Source organism: Podarcis melisellensis (assembly GCF_964234715.1).
Source record: "Podarcis melisellensis genome assembly, chromosome: Z".
Taxonomy (NCBI): Eukaryota; Metazoa; Chordata; class Lepidosauria; order Squamata; family Lacertidae; genus Podarcis; species Podarcis melisellensis.
This window is the reverse complement of record NC_138547.1, coordinates 47,386,491-47,403,077: the sequence shown is the minus strand read 5'-3', so window position 1 is coordinate 47,403,077 and position 16,587 is coordinate 47,386,491. Positions and strand designations below refer to the sequence as shown.

General features: G+C 46.4%; 1 protein-coding gene across 4 annotated transcripts in view; it reads right to left on the bottom strand.

Annotated features, from left to right (window-relative positions):
• The window catches only part of PLS3 (plastin 3), a 69,019-nt gene that overhangs the window by 30,267 nt on the left and 22,165 nt on the right, over positions 1-16,587 (bottom strand). For all 4 annotated transcript variants that reach the window (XM_081896958.1, XM_081896959.1, XM_081896961.1 and 1 more), the window contains one exon: positions 3,104-3,206. The gene's annotated coding sequence lies outside the window, so the exon portion shown is untranslated. The remainder of the gene's footprint in view (positions 1-3,103; positions 3,207-16,587) is intronic.

Sequence of the window (16,587 nt, the reverse complement as noted above, 5' to 3'; positions counted from 1 at the left end):
TCCTTTCTCCTCCAATGATGACTTGAATAGACAGCTGCTTCTGTGCAATTACACACACAAAAGTTGTCTCAGTTCTTCCAGCTCAAGCCAAAACCCAGTCAGAAAGGGATTTTCCCCATGAATACAGGATCTCTGGGGATTTCCTGGAATCAATGGAGAAGTGGTTCAAAATATACATATATATATATATAAAATACACAGGACGTGGGTGGCGCTGTGATCTAAACCACTGGGCCTAGGGCTTGCTGATCATAAGGTCAGTGGTTCGAATCCCCACAACGGGGTGAGCTCCTGTTGTTCGGTCCCAGCTCCTTGCTCACCTAGCAGTTCAAAAGCACGTCAAGTGCAAGTAGATAAATAGGTTCTGCTCCTGTGGGAAGGTAAATGGTGTTTCTGTGTGCTGCTCTGGTTCACCAGAAGTGGCTTAGTCATGCTGGCTGCATGACCCGGAAGCTGCCTGCGGACAAACGTTGGCTCCCTTGGCGAGTAAAGTGAGATGAGCACCGTGACCCCAGAGTCGTCCGCAACTGGACTTAACTGTCAGGAGTCCTTTACCTTTATATAATACACACATACACACACAGTGATGTAGTGAAGGCAAATCACTATACAATAGTTGCAAGAGGAAAAGAAAAGGGGAATGATAGAGTGTTTTCCATATTCTGCCCCTCCTGACTCTCCAGCACTGTGGAAAGGCTGAGAGCACCTGCCTACATGCAACAGAATAGCCATGCAACAACAACGACAAAACCTGAACACCAGCCAACCTTGGCTGGCTCTAATTCAGATGCGTGACAGTCCTGACCAAGTGTCTGCTGGTCTGGATGCATCAATTCACCTCGGTGACTGTCTGTTTTAAGTCCACACACCATTTAAACTGACTAATGAAAGTGAATGAGTCAATAGCTGAGGTTTTATTTCGCCAGCTGCTAAAAACCTGAGGAACACACCCACAGTTTAAACACAAGTTAAGGAGCAGCACCCAGGGGGAGGGACTAGAGAAGGTGGGGAGAAACTGCAGGTGAGCAGAGCACAGGAAGATTTCAGCCGCAACCGGAACCGGCGTTCCCATTTGCTGGTGTGAAGAGATCGTTGTGAGCAAGCCTCACCCAGCTGATGCAGCTCTCATGTCTCAGCAGGCCAACCACACAATGCTACTAGTGTGAGCTAGAGTTACTTCTGGTGCACCCATGTTGGGAAATGAAAGCAACCTTTATCAGGGAAAACCAGGAACGGCTAAGGGAGCTGGGCATGTTTAGCCTGGAGAAGAGGAGGTTAAGGGGTGATATGATAGCCATGTTCAAATATATAAAAGGATGTCACATAGAGGAGGGAGAAAGGTTGTTTTCTGCTGCTCCAGAGAAGCGGACACGGAGCAATGGATCCAAACTACAAGAAAGAAGATTCCACCTAAACATTAGGAAGAACTTCCTGACAGTAAGAGTTGTTCGACAGTGGAATTTGCTGCCAAGGAGTGTGGTGGAGTCTCCTTCTTTGGAGGTCTTTAAGCAGATCTGTCTCCTGAGAAATCTCTATGTGGGACAAGAAGCTACAGTTAGAACTGGATATGGAACAACTGATTGGTTCAAAATTGGGAAAGGAGTACGACAAGGCTGTATTTTGTCTCCCTGCTTATTTAACTTATATGCAGAATTCATCATGCGAAAGGCTGGGCTGGATGAATCCCTAGCCGGAATTAAGATTGCCGGAAGAAATATCAACAACCTCAGATATGCAGATGACACAACCTTGATGGCAGAAAGTGAGGAGGAATTAAAGAACCTTTTAATGAGGGTGAAAGAGGAGAGCGCAAAATATGGTCTGAAGCTCAACATCAAAAAAACGAAGATCATGGCCACTGGTCCCATCACCTCCTGGCAAATAGAAGGGGAAGAAATGGAGGTAGTGAGAGATTTTACTTTCTTGGGCTCAATGATCACTGCAGATGGTGACAGCAGCCACGAAATTAAAAGACGCCTGCTTCTTGGGAGAAGGGCAATGACAGGCCTAGACAGCATCTTGAGAAGTAGAGACATCACCTTGCCAACAAAGGTTCGTATAGTTAAAGCTATGGTTTTCCCAGTAGTGATGTATGGAAGTGAGAGCTGGACCATCAAGAAGGCTGATCGCCAAAGAATTGATGCTTTTGAATTATGGTGCTGGAGGAGACTCTTGAGAGTCCCATGGACTGCAAGAAGATCAAACCTCTCCATACTGAAGGAAATCAACCCTGAGTGCTCACTGGAAGGACAGATTGTGAAGCTGAGGCTCCAGTACTTTGGCCACCTCATGAGAAGAGAAGACTCCCTGGAGAAGACCCTGATGTTGGGAAAGATGGAGGGCACAAGGAGAAGGGGGCGACAGAGGACGAGATGGTTGGATAGTGTTTTCGAGGCTACCAGCATGAGTTTGACCAAACTGCGGGAGGCAGTAGAGGACAGAGGTGCCTGGCGTTCTCTGGTCCATGGGGTCACGAAGAGTCGGACACGACTAAACGACTAAACAACAACAACAACAAGCAGAGGCTTGACAACCATATGTCAGGAGTGCTCTGATGGTGTTTCCTGCTTGGCAGGGGGTTGGACTCGATGGCCCTTGTGGTCTCTTCCAACTCTATGATTCTATGAAAAGCAAGAGGGGGGAAACTGGAAAGGCAAGCCCCAGCACGTGGTTCAGTTAGAATGTCAAGGCTAAGAAAGAAAAAAGGGCCCTGCTGGAATCAAGTCAATGGCCCATCTAGTCCAGCATCCTGTTCTCACAGTGGCCAACCAGATGCCCCAATGGGAAAAAGCCCACAAGCAGGATTGGCACACAAGAGCCCTCTCCTCACCTGTGTTTTCTGGCAACTGGTGTTCAGAAGCATGGCTGCCTCCAACAGTGAAGGCAGAGCAACAGTCCTCATGCCTAATTCATAGCCCCATTTTCTATGAATTTGAACCCAGCCATACAGTTTCTGAGTTTCTCTAAGCAGGATTTGTTGTGAGGATGCAGAATGTGAGGTGGGAGGAAGAAAAGCAGGCATTGCCATGGTCTCTTCCTCCTCCTTGGAGAACCGCTGTGATAAATATACAAACAAGTTAAAGCACCACATGGTTTGCCTTACCTATATATTGTCTTGCGTGGGGGGCGGTCGCCCTCTGAGCCAGGAACACAGTAAAATCACAGCAGACACCAAGTGGAAATCACTGCTGTTGGCTTTTCAAGTCCTTTTGGGGGACAGAAAGAGGGGCAGGGTGGAGAGAAAGATGCATGCAATGGTTAACAATGCTTCGTTGACTCTATTAAACACGGAGAGAGCGAGGTCAGCTCCTGTTTCTGAAAGCAGAGAGCACTAATAAAACCACTTCTGCTGTTTTAAAATGGAAGAAAAGAGGCTCTGGAGGAGTCGTGCCCCCACCCAGAGGCACCACAGAAGCCTGCTTAGAGGATGCAGCAATTGGGATGTGGGTTCAAGGGTCAGTTTTCAGCTCTAGGCAGAGCAGAATAGAGTTTTATGAGCCACCGAGCCCTTTTCTGAAGCCTGTTTGAGAGAGAAACTCAACTTCCACATGGTAGAGGATTACTCTGCAGGAAGCAGCAGCAAAGTTGATAGGGGAGAGCCCCTAGCATCCTGTATTCATCCATCACATGCAGACCACAGAGAGTATCATTGGTGCAACAAAGCATTGGCTCCTCTCAGTGGCAAGTCCCACAAATCTTGTGTCACAGGGAAGCTCCCAGTTGATGCAGGGGCTCTTCATTTACATGTGAGCACAGGAAAGTCCCCAAACGTTTCTGGCTTTGATGGAATCATTCCAACTTCCCTTTCCGCTACTTTATTGGCTTATTTCTCAAAATTTACATATACTGCTCAGCTGTAACCTCAAAACATTTTGTGAAAGGTAAAACACCATGTATATATGTATATATATATATCTCCATCCATCCATAAACACCATATATATATATATATATATATATATATATATATATATATATATATATATGCTTTCGTAGATTTTCCATCCATCCATTAAGGAAACATTTTAAAACAACATTTTGCAACATTCAAAAATAATTAAAATAAAAGCTAAAAACCAGCTTAAAACAAATGTCAGATTTCTACATGCCTTGATGGGCTCGCCTAAACAATTCTCAGAGTGGTTTAACAACCAACCCTTCTTCACAGGAAACTTTGGAAACCATAGCTCTAGAAGGGGAATAGAAGTCTCCTAACAATTCTCAGTACCCTTCACAAACTGGACTTCCCAGGATTCTCTGGGGGAAGCCATATTCATGTAAACTAGAGTGAAAGGGTGTTGCTTTAAATGTTTGGTGGGAATGCAGCTGAATATTTCCTCTCGGGAAGCAAAAGTTAATGTGGGAAGGAGACATCAGATGGGAAAGATCCTCTATTCATGGGGCTGGCTCCTACCACCCATTCCAATAAGCTCAGTAAGAGGAGAGGAGGGTGTTTTCAGATTAAATATCTCCTCTTTTTTTTGCCATCGTCCCTTCAAAGCCTGAAGGATTAATTTACTTCCTTGTTTATCAAATTCCTTCCGTGCTAGAGGCTCTGTTTGTTGCTGAAAGATAATTCTGAAGTTAACTGGCTATAGTGTTCCTTAAAACTTATTTAAAGAGAGAAAAGATCTTGCAGGACAAGATTGAAGGGTGGAGAGCAGATGAAAGCGTCCTTCAACCTTCTAACTTAGTGGTTCCCAAAGCAATGCACCCCGCCCCGGGGAGCAGGAAGGGGGAATTACCTAGGGGAGGCAAGTGGGCAGCAGAGGGGGGCTGGAGGTGTCAATGACTATCAGACTTCGAAAAGCTGGTGTCACTGGATCATATCTGCTGAATTAATTAAATGAAATAGTTTTAATTGGATTCTGAATCAATGTGCAATTAATTGTTACTGTTTTGGCTTTTCTGTTTTCCTCTTGCACTTAGCAGGTTGTGCAAACTGCTATTCTGAATAATGCTTTTTACAGGCTAGGGTAGGGGGCACTGGGGATGAGTTTATGGAACCAGGTTTATGGGGAAAGGTTTGGGAATCACTGTGTTAACTGGCTGAGTTGCTTTTGGGGGGCCTCTTTGTGCACACCTGGTCCTGCAAGAGACACATACGCAGGTCTGGATTCTGCTTCTCCCTTCAGGTCAAAACATTTCCCAAGTGCTGCAGCACTATTACTCCCAGGTGGTACAATGGGTCAGTGTTAACCAGAAGGTTTGTGGTTCAAGCCCTCCCAGGGATGGCTGTGGGAAGGATTCCTGCACTGCAGAAACTGAACTACAAGATGACCCTCTGGGTCCCTTCCAACTTGCAATTCTGTGATTCCCATCATTTTGGATGGTGATGGACAGGCACTCTGGAAGCTGCCAATGGTCCATGTAGCTCAGTAGTGTCTGCACTGACAGACAGCAGTTCTCCAAGGATTCAGAGAGGGGTCTCCCCCAGAGATGCTGAGCACTGAACCTGGGACCTTCTGCATGCAAGAAATGTGCTCTGCAACTGAGCTATGGCTCAGTCCCAGAGCTCAAGAGCATCTTCCCTTCTGCATTTTTTCATCCACACCCTCCGTGTTTTATTCCATAATCTTTGCACTTCCTTTTCCCTGTTCAACACTTCCATTCTCTGCTCTAGCCAAACTCCCTTAAATGAATAGCCGCTTACACGTTCTTCTTGCTTTCTAACACTTGTTAGATTAGGGCAAACGAACGGCATGCAGACTCAGCAGCACAGTCAGAGCCATAGTCAATTAATTAATCTACTGCATTTTCTACAAATAGGTCTGTGCTCAAAGTGGCGCACAAAAACTCAGGAGTGGCTCTCAGAGCCAGAGATCCCCCACCCCTGGGATAGCTCAGTGGGTAAAGAAAACTCTTAATCTCAGCGTCGTGGGTTTGAGCCCCAGGTTGGGCAAAAAGATTCCTTCATTGCAGGGAGTTGGGACTAGATGGCCCTCGTGGTCCCTTCCAGCTCTACAGTTCTATGATTCCTTTGACTGGCAGCTGTTCTCTGGCTGGTCACTATAACATGATGCTGGACTAGATGGGCCTGTGACTGATTCTGCAGCACACTTCTTGTGTTCTGCCCGAGTCCCTGGAGAAGGCTCTTGCCCATCACCTAACAATGGAGCCTTTGAACTTTCTGCATGCAGAGTAAGTGCTCCAGCCAGCCGGCTGCAATTCCTCCCCAATACTTATATTAGAACAGACTAGAAAACATACCAGATCCTGCTGCCTTAGCATTAAGAACCTCCATTGTGGGCTACTTTACTCTGAGTTGACTAGAGGTTTAGCTACTGCTAACAAAACACCTTTCCAACGTCCATTAAATCTGGTGCAGTCTGAGAAACTATGAAATCAGCATCCTAGCAGCTGTGACATAACCTGCAACTATCTGATTTTTAAAAAGTCATACTCGGAACTTGCTTCTAAGCGTGCTTACAGGGAACCCACCCAAAAGACTGCTGACATTGTCTTGTTGACAATGTTGCTATTTGTTCACTCAAGGGAGGCATTAATCACAAATTAGTTAAGCGTTGGCTTTTGCTTTCTGAAAGCAATCGGATGCCATGACAAGGGAGTAAACCACGAGGCCAGGGAGAGGCCAGGGAACGCCCAGCTGGCAGGGCAATCCTGTGGGAGAAGCTGGCACAATTAGATCATGCTGACTAAGGCCAGACTCGCAGCCCTGCCTAGGAATCAAGGGAGCAGGAAAAAGGCAGCAGCTGCCTGGTCTAGAGCATGAGCCGCTTCACCTGATGAATGGGCTGCCACCAATGTTTCAGCTACTGTCAAATGCTTTTGTGTGTGTGTGTGTGTGTGTGCCATTTGCAGGTCATAGTTAAGAGCCCTGGCACTTTCATTTCCACATGAACTAGCTACTAATATTCACAGGCATGCTCCCAATGGGCGGTGCCCTATGTGCACGCCCACGTTTCACTATGCTCCTTCACAAGCTGTGGCCGACCCTCTTAAAGCCACTTCTGTTCACATCCTGAGGCAGCTATGTGGAGACGTTTTCATCAAGTGGGCCAGAGGCAGAAGCGGGCAGAGCAATAACTGTAAGACTGCCTGTATTTAATTATTGCCTTTCTATCCTGCTTCCTCCACCCAACCAAGGAGATCATGGTGGCCTATGTTCAATCTCCTCCTCCTTGTTCAATCTCCACAACAACCCTCTGAGGCAGGCTAGGCTGAGAGGCAGTGACTGCCCGAAGATCACCCAGTGAGCCTCAAGGCCAAGTGAGGATTTGAACCCTAGTCTTCCAGGTTCCAGACACTCTAGCCCAAGGTCAGCAAGGTTTATCTTGCCTGGGCCAGATCACGCGTGTGCATGAGCGTACACACCCATGATTTTCAGTGTCTGCGCAGATGCGATTTTCGGCATCTGCACATGCACAGACATGATTTTTGGTGCCACAGAAGTGAGTTCCCATACCACGCTGCACCGGTTTAGCACAGGGCATGGGTGGGTAGCTCAGTGGTGGCGTGTGGACCGGTCAAACGACCTCTACAGGCCGCTTCCAGCCCATGGGCCTTAGGTTGCTGACCCCTGCTCTAGCCATCAGTAGGCTAGTTTCTTCCTTCTCTCTCCCCCTCAGGCAAGCAAGAGGCATTATCAGAAGTCAACAGCACATTTCCTGCAGGGCAGAAGCCCTCAAGCATCGAGTGTGGGGCAAAGCAGGGCTAGACAGTAAGTACTGGAGGATCACATTTGACGGTCCAAAGTCCTGCATTCCTGTAGTACAGGAAGGGGAGAGGTGACGGGAAGTGAGATGGAGATGTGCTCAAGAGAGGGGTGTTGCCCATCCTATGCTCAGTGCTTGGGGCGGGGGGACCCGCACAACATCTGGTTTAAACTCATGTTTATTTATTTTTCCTTTGGGTAGCCACCACTGGATTGTATATTAGATGACTGCTTGTAAACAAGCCAGGCCATGACCCGTGGATATTTCAAGCTGTGCCAGAGCTACAAGAAACAGCAAGCAGGGAGGAAGAGTCTGTCTACACAGGGCGAGCCTCTCTCTTTAGGCCAGAACATTTGACACTAGCATACAGACAACAGACATGAACCATGGAGAAATAGGCTATTAATTATGCTGTGGGTGTCCTTTCCTCTAACCAGAAGCGAAGCATAATGGAAATTCTCCTGTGTTGATCACAACAGCTAGTGCAAAAGGAGCTTCCCTTCTTTCACATTGCAAATGCACTTCAGCAGTTTGCTTGGTTCTGGACTACAGTTCCCAGAAGCCTCAGTCCGGGTTGATGGGAGTTGTAGTCCAAAACATTTGGGGATGAAACTATGGAACTCAAGTCCCACAGGAGGCAGTAATGGCCACCAACTTAGATGGGGGAGACAACTATTGATGGCAACTATCCACAATGGCTCTGCTCCGCCTTCACAGCTGGAGGCAGCAACACCTCTTGAGTACCAGTGGCTGGAGGCTGCAGGAGGGAAGAGAGGTAATATGCTCAAGTCCCACTTGGGGGATTTCCATTACCATTGGCATTTGCTTGGCTGCTGTGAGAACAGGATGGATGCTGGGCCAGGTGGGCCATTGGCCTGGTTTTATGTTCTTATCTATAATTACTATTATTATTATTATTATAAATAATAATAATAATAATAATTTATTTATACCCCTCCCATCTGGCTGGGTTTCCCCAGCCATTCTGGGTGGCTTCCAACAGAATATTAAAATACAATAATATGTTAAATATTAAAAGCTTCCCTAAAGAGGGCTGCCTTCATATGTCTTCTAAAAGTCTGGTAGTTGTTTTTCTCTTTGACATCTGGTGGGAGGACGTTCCACAGGGCGGGTGCCACTACCGAGAAGGCCCTCTGCCTGGTTTCCTGTAACTTGGTTTCTCGCAGGGAGGGAACCACCAGAAGGCCCTCAGAACTGGACCTCACTGTCCGGGTAGAACGATGAGGGTGGAGACGCTCCTTCAGGTATACTGTATCTAGAAATTAGTTCATCTAGGGGGTTATTAAAGTGAAACATCCCTGGGCTTGTATCCAACAGAGTGCTAAGTAAGCATCCCGTTGTCAGTGCAAGGATTCCCTTATGCACAATGAGATTTTCCTCCTCTTCCCCCTCCATGCTCAAACATGCACCCTGTACTCTCCCCAAATATGATCTAGGAGATTGGGGAAAAGCCTCAGAACAGTTTGGGGGGGGGGGAGAGAGGCAAGCAGGAGGAATCGTAGAGTTGGAAGAGACCCTGAGGATTATTTAGTCCAACCCCCTGCAACACAGGAATATGCAGCTGCCCCAAACGAGGATGAAACCTGCAACCTTGGCATCCTTAGTACCACACACTAACCAACTGTGCTGGCCATGCCATGGGGGCAAGTCCCACTGCACATGAAGAAATCCTTGTGCTGACGGGATGCTTAATTAGCACTGAACTGGATGCAAGTCTTGGTTGACAGCAACTCTCAAAGAACTCGGGAACTTTTAATTTCCTTCTGCATGCCAAATATGTGCTGTGACCTCCTCCTACACTTCAGTCTGAATGCTCACTAGGCAGCCATAGTTGTTCTTTCTGAGATCTTATCTCTCCACCTCTGATACACACATCGGTAATATGGGGATATTAATGGTCAACACCTTTCTCATGAAGACTATTGAGAAGCACTTTGAACAGATAAGGCCCTATACAAATATCAGAGTTCTACAAATTTTGGTTGGTAACCAATATCCTGCTCTCACCCTTAAAGACAGCCCCCTGTATGTCCACTTGGAAGTAAGTCCCAATGGGTTTTGGTCCCACGAAACCATGCTTGCTGCCGCCCTATGAACATGGGGGCAAGCCCCATCGAGCTTTGGAGGACCAGCTTATAACTAAATATGCACAGGAATGAGGTACTGGTCGCTGACACCAGGTTATGTCTCCCAGTGAGCACGGGGCCGATCCTGTGCCCCCCTTCCCCACAACCCCAAGTCTGGAGGTGTAGATATAATCTAGGAGTCCCCCGCAGCTGCACTTCCCTCTGGAGGTCCTTCAAAGCCCAGTGCAAGTGCTGGAAGGATGACTGCCACTCCATAGTTAAGACAATGGAGGCAGTGATGGCCAGCAACCCGCCACCGTCAAGGGTGATATGTCTCTGAATATCCATTGCTGGGATACAGCATTTGAAATTCAGCAAGTGAATTTTGCACCTGGCTAGTAGCCACTTACAACCAAGTGAAGATGCCTGGACACCAGGATTGGCACCTGACGTCTCTACCATTTGGAGGTACATGTGGATCCTGTTTTCACACACTAGCAAGACATTCTGTAGAATTCTATCTGTTATATTTTATCTGCACATTCGGAATGAATTTCAGGAACTGAAAAGTCCTATTGAAAAATACAACTTTTGAGCCGCCTGGCCCCAAAATGGCAACTAGGCATTCTGTTTGGGCTTAAGGAGCCATCCTGGTTTAAGAAGCCATTTGGTGCCTGGCTTATATATATCTGAATTTCCAACACCGGCTGGGAATCATGAGTTGGGTCCTGCTTGGGTGCTTCCAATTAGGGCATGCTCTTGACCACTGTCAGAACATAGTGCTGGACTAGATGAGCCATTGGTCATTGTTGTTAAAAACAATTTAAAACATTCAAAAATGAGTAAAATCAATGCTAAGGTAAAAACCAGATTAAAACACACGTCAAATTCCTACATGTCTGGATAGGCTTGGTAAGGCACATATTTTCACTGAAAAGAGCACAGTGAAGGTGTTTGCCTGATGCCAACAATGAGCCCCAAAGAGTGAGTGCTGCCACACTAAAATATACATTTCTAAAAATGCGAAGGCTAATACCTTTCACATCTATCCAATGTATCTTTTAAGAGACCTCTGGCCCTCCTGATGTTGCTGTATTAATACTACTACCATTATTACTACTCATAGTACTAGTACTATTAGTTGCTGTTGTACCCATATAGTAGCTTTGCTTTAGGATGGTCTTGTTTCCTCTGTGTTTGCATGGGCCTTTTTCAGGGTGGGGTTTTATTTTTCTGTCCCGAAGCCCTTTCCACACATGCTGTGGAAGTTATACAAACAAAAATTTGAAGAAAAGAAATCCAGTCACTTTCTGTTCCAAGTGACCTACACTCAGAAGAATCCAGGTTCAAAAAGGTTAAGCTCTCATATCATCTAACTGTTTAGCAGCAGCAACAAGCAGAGATTACAAAAAAAAAAATAGAATAAAGAACTCTTGGAGCCAGCAGAGCAGAGTACTTACTCAATCTCCTTAAAGGTATGAGGAGTGAAACCTTTCCACATTCCTCTACCTGAAAGCCAGCAGCTTTCAGCATCTTTCAACAGTTCTTTTACTGGGTCCACCTCCCAAGGAAACAAAACAAATAAAACTCAGCAAGGTCACTGCAGCTCTCAAGCAGTCAGGCAGAGGCTGCCATTAGGCCACAAAGATTAGGACCGAGATGGCACAAACACTGCAGATGATAAACAATACATTCTAACAGGCATGAAATAAAATAAATTTCAAACTGCCAGCGAAGGCATTCCTAGCAAGAAAAAAGAAACACGCCCACACCAAGCCATTAGTGTTTCTGCAATCAAGGATTTTCTAATGCCCCAGGCAGCGTTTCCCATGTTTGGGTCTCCAGCTGTTTTGGGACTACAGTTCACATCACCCCTGACCACTGGTCCTGCTAGCTAGGGATGCTGGTAGTCCAAAAAACAGCTGGGGGGACCCAAGTTTGGGAAACACTGGACTAGAGCAAGGGGGAGGAAGCTTCTTTGGACTGGGGGCCTCATTTCATCTGGGGCAAAAGTGAGCCAAGTGTCAGATTCCAGGCATGCAAAAGACCCCTACACACACACACACACACACACATGTTCCACACATCTCTCTCCACTCAGGCGAGCAAAAGTGGTTATCACTGATCATTATGCACCCCAGCCAGGCAAAAAACCCAACATCTTGAGGAAGCCCCAGGGCAGCAAGTGTGAGGGGAGTGGCTTGAGGAGGCCAGCCCAAAATGACTACATTTGGCTCCCAGGCCACAGGTTCCCCACCCCTGCCCATAGATCAGCTGTTTTGGACTACAACTCCAATGAGCTATGCTGGCTGATAGGAGCTGTAGTCCCAAAAAGCAGCACCAGGTTGGGGAACAATGGAATAAATGCTTGAACGTGAGAAGTCTTCAAAGAGAGAGGCAGGCAGGCATGCAAGCAGTGGAGCTGGGGCTTTCTGGGCCATTAAAATTTAGTAGGAGAACTCCTAAAACTAATCAGAATAATTTAAATATATATATATATAATATTTATTAACTTGGCAACAGATTAAAGGTGCCAGTCCTCAATGTGGGATGGGAGACAGAGGCTATCAGCTGTTTTCTTTGCTACTTATGTCCTGAAATGGTTTGGAACTAGAGCCATGAGCCGGCCCCTCCCTGGCCAAGCCTAACATTATCTGAACTGAGCTGCAATTCAGGCCTCACAAGCTATTCTGAAATCTTCTTTTGTCTTCAGAGAGTGTGAGTGAAATGGAATTGAGATTTCATTGCAGGCAAACTTGTGAAAATCCCACATTACTATTATTATTATTATTATTAAGATGGAGTCACTGCCAAGATGTTTGTGTGTTGTTGTTTGAGGAAAACAACAACACAGCTAACAGTTACCCTCTTTTGTTAAAATGTTTTCTAATATTGTTTTAGTGAACCTCGTTAATAATACGACAAAGAAATTACTTACAAAACCTGAAGGTTTGAGTAGGCTCTCATTTTACCCTGCAATTTCACATATCCTGCTTTGCAAGACAGATTAAGTGGGAGGCAGTGAAATACTAAACCCATTTTGGCTAAGTAGCCATCTGAACCACACCTAACACTCCCCCCCCCCCCATCAAGCTGGCTTGGAAAGAGAAATTTTTTTTTAGTTTATCGCATGATATAAGTAAGGAGTTCTCCAACTTTTTGTACCAGTGGGCACATTTTGAATTTTGAGAGAACACAGGGGGCACCAGTCCCCAAAGAACTGTTGTGCGGGGGCATAGGACAAAGTGGCTGCCGTGGGGAGTGCAGCAAAACACAAAATTAGAGAGACAGTCACCTCCACAAACCTTACCATGGGAAGTCATAGAATCAATAGAATTGTAGAGTTGGAAGGGACCCCAAGAGTCATCCAGTCAACCCCCCTGCAATGCAGGAATCTCTGCTCAAGCATCCGTGACAGATGGGTGCCCAACCTCTCCTTTGACACCTGCAAGGAAGGAGAGTCCACCACCTCCCGAGGGAGACCGTTCCATTATGTCCTACTGGTCCCAATTGTGGAGATCACAAGGTATTGATTTCACACAGAGAGAAGGGCGGGGGAGGTGCTACTTCTGTCTGATATAGCAACAGGGTGCATTCCTCAGTACCAATAAAAATATACAACATGGCTACACCACACCCTCATTTCACAGAAATCACTCAAGAAGTACCTGCGTATTTTGACTCATAAAGTTCTATGAGAGCTAGAGACTTGCTTTTTCTTTGGGGGAAAAAAAGAAAGTTCAGAGTGTGGGGCACATGCCTAGAGGCACCAATGAAATCCTATGGCCCTGATGACCAGGGATGATGAGAATAGTAGCCTAGAACTGGGTGATGGACTGAGCGATGGGCTTCCTGGGGTAGTGAATGCTTCCCTCTGTGAGGGAGCCTTCCCAGGCCCACTGAAAGAGGCGGTCATTAAACTGCTTCTTAAAAAAACATCCTTAGACCCAGCTATCATGGCCAACTATCGCCCAGTCTCAAATCTTCCATTCTTGGGCAAGCTGTTTGAGCGAGTGGTTGCTGAACAACTCCAGGCACGCCTGGAAGAAACAAACCATTTGGATCCCTTCCAATCGGGATTCAGGCCTCATCATAGGACTGAAATTGCCTTGGTCGCACTGGTCGATGATCTTTGGTGGACTAGGGACAAAGGTGAGAGCTGTTTCCTAGTTTGCTGGATATCTCAGCGGCTTTTGATACCATCGACCATAACATCCTTGTGGATCGTCTAGAGGGGCTAGGAGCTGGGGCACTGTTATACAATGGTTCAGTTCCTTTCTCCTGGGCCATGTTCAGAAAGTGTTAGTGGGGGATGAGTGTTCAGACCCCTGGGCTCTCACTTATGGGGTGCCTCAGGGTTCCCTCCTCTCCCCCATGCTTTTCAACATCTACATGCAGCTGCTGGGAGAGATCAGGGGGTTTGGGCTGGGTGTTCATTAATATGTAGATGATACCCAGCTCAACCTCTCTTTTAAATCAGAACCAGTGAAGGCGGTGAAGGTCCTGTGTGAGTGTCTGGAGGCGGTTGGAGGATGGATGGCTGCTAACAGATTGAGGTTGAATCCTGACAAGACAGAAGTACTGTTTTGGGGGGACAGGAGGTGGGCAGGTGTAGAGGTCCTGAATGGGGTAGCTGTGCCCCTGAAGGACCAGGTGCACACCCTGGGAGTCATTCTGGACTCACAGCTGTCCATGGAGGCGCAGGTCAATTCTGTGTCCTGGCAGCTGTTTATCAGCTCCATCTGATAGGCAGGATGAGACCCTACCTGCCCAGAGTGGTGCATGCTCTAGTTATCTCTCACTTGGACTACTGCAATGCGCTCTATGTGGGGTACCTTTGAAGGTTCTTGGAAACTATAACTAATCCAGAATGAGGCAGCTAGACTGGTGACAAGAGTGGCCGCCGAGACCACATAACATCGGTCTTGAAAGACCTACATTGACTCCCAGTACATTTCCGAGCACAATTCAAAGTGTTGGTGCTGACCTTTAAAGCCCTAAATGACCTCAGTCCACTATACCTGAAGGAGCGTTTCCACCCCCATCGTTCTGCCTGGACACTGAGGTCCAGCGCCCAGGGCCTTCTGGCAGTTCCCTCCCTGCGAGAAACCAAGTTACAGGGAACCAGGCAGAGGGCCTTCTCGGTTGTGGCACCTGCCCTGTGGAATGCCCTCCCACCAGATGTCAAAGAGAAAAACAACCACCAGACTTTTAGAAGAAATCTGAAGGCAGCCATGTTTAGGGAAGCTTTTAGTGTTTAATAGACTATTTTAATATTCTGTTGGAAGTCGCCCAGAGTGGGAAACCCAGCCAGATGGGAGGGGTATAAATAAATTATTATTATTATTATTATTATTATTATTATTATTATTGATAAGAACATAAAACCAGGCCAATGGCCCACCCGGCTTCCGAATGCCGGCTCCTGGAAACTGCAAGAGGGAAGAGTGCTCTTGTGCTTGGATCCTGATTGTGGGCTTCCCATAACCATCTGGTTGGCCGCTGGAAGAACAGAATGCTGGGCTAGGTGGGCCATCGGTCTGATCCAGCAGCCTCTTCTGATGCTCCTGCCAATGCTGGGTGAGGCTGGTTTGGAGTTGCAATCCAAAACAACTGGAGGTCCCTAGAGCTGTTGGGCAGCCCATTTATTCCATTTCTAATGGAACAGTTTATGTTTAGTTTAACCTACTGCTGCCTGTTCTAAGGCTAAATGGACAAGTTAAGAAATCGTTGCAGTATTTTTTATTCTCTAATCAAAGAAGAGGTCAACCCGGCAGTATACAGGCTGCAAAATCCCATAGGTGCTTGGCATCCCTGAAGTCAAGGGATTTTAGGTGCTCTTCTCTGTGCAGGATTGCAACCACAGAGCCCTGCCTAAACAGCCCCACAACAAGGAGCCAGGGGGGTTGTAGATGGCAGGAACTCCCCTTCCAGAATCCTGCTCAGCTTCTCTCACACACCCCAACCCCAATTCTCACTCTAGAGCAAATGAAGTTTTACATAAAAAATCCAAAGCCCATTTTGCAATAGCTTCATGGACCATGTATCACATTACAAGTGTCAAAATGAAGACAACAAGAAAGTTTGTTTTCATTCAACACTGGAGCTTGCAGCATCTCATTACTAGATAACTTAATTCTTGACTTAAAACATCAACACACTCCTGTCTAGAGCAACCTAGAAAATACCTCCCATTACCAAAATTGTAGCTTCACATATCAAATCAGCAAAAAATATTTACTTAGAATGCTCTGCAAAGAAGTGTCCCACCCCACGAAAGCCTCCCCCCCCCACAAAAAATCGCTTCTCCTACTTCACAAATATCAACCGTCAGATCTAAAAGCAGAAGTGTGTGCAGAAGAATCACTGAGAAAAGTAATAAAAAAAATCTCACTATTTTGATTGGCTCTGTTATTATAGCATACTGTGAGTTTTGGAATCATATTTAAGGGCACAGTTCCTTTGCTTATATCTAGAAAAAAATGACTTTGGGTGGAGAATGACAGACCAGCATTGCTCTCATTATACTCATTGCTTTCTTGGAGAAGCAAACCAGAACTACAGAGCTATTAGTCCGCCATCGTAGCCTGTCCAAAAACATAAGACACTGCTCAAATCTGCACTTATTTTTTCACAAGACAAACTCTAACCTTAAGGTTTGTCTCCACTGAATTCCATCTCCTGTACGCTTCTATCAAAAGGACTGCTTAACACACCAGTGGTAAAGAGGAAATTAAATGTAAAAAGAGAGGGGAATCTTGCAAGTCAGCATAGCCTCAAGAATTCATTTTGCCACACTGCAGCAACACTGAGCCAAGACTTCC